The 844-nt window shown below is 32.6% G+C and overlaps 1 pseudogene; it reads right to left on the bottom strand.

Annotated features, from left to right (window-relative positions):
- Positions 1–418: 418 nt before the first annotated feature.
- Positions 419–844, bottom strand: LOC125877558 (dirigent protein 17-like; annotated as a pseudogene).

The raw sequence follows: 844 nt of genomic DNA, 5'->3' as shown, positions 1-844 counted from the left end.
TTTTTTTTCTTCCAAGAAAAAAAAGTCTTTTAAGGTTAAAAAGTTATTTCAAATACTTATTTCAAGCTATAATAACAACAAAAATGGAGAAGCTAAAACTGAAAAGTTAAGATTTCCAACTTATTAATTTTTGCTTAAAAGTAACTTAAAATAAGTCTGTCCAAGCAATTATTTTTTCACAACTACTAAGAAGGAGAACTTCATATTAAACTGGTCGATAAAACAACAGTGATTCAATTCACCATACCACATCTCCACAAGATGTTTCAAAATTCTCATGGCTTGCTCATGAAACTGGATAATGTGCTATTCTATCTATAGAAGCTAAAAGTAATTCCTGTAATGTTTGACATGCTCGGAGTTCTACATAAATATGGTATTTTGTTTTACCATATCTTTGTCATTTTACACCATAATTTCAAGTTCTACCCCAAGGTTTTTGAATAGATCTCAATTTGCTCTTAATGATCTTAGTGACTACTTCTTTCAATGGAATATTAGTGTCCAATGGCTGAAGAACTTCTTCCAACTCATGCCACTCAAGATCTTCGTTGTCGACATCTTCATACTTAACCCTGAACCAATCAGTTTTCTCGTCAAATTTAGTACTTTTCCATTGTAATACTTGTCTCCAAATAACTTGCGAACTTCTCTTCCTTCAAACCATTGACCAAAACCAACATTCTTATGTGATTCTGCATATGTAATTATTGGGCATGGTAAAAAAGTGTCGGTGTTTGAAGAAATGGGAGGCAACCCATTAATAACAATAACCAGCTCTCCCGATATCTCAAACACTCCAGAAAGACTCTTCCACATCATTTTCTTTGGATGAAAAATCCAT

Source organism: Solanum stenotomum, chromosome 9 (genome assembly GCF_019186545.1).
Source record: "Solanum stenotomum isolate F172 chromosome 9, ASM1918654v1, whole genome shotgun sequence".
Lineage (NCBI taxonomy): Eukaryota > Viridiplantae > Streptophyta > Magnoliopsida > Solanales > Solanaceae > Solanum > Solanum stenotomum.
Note: the sequence above shows the minus strand (reverse complement) of the source record. Positions and strands in the feature narration are given on the sequence as shown.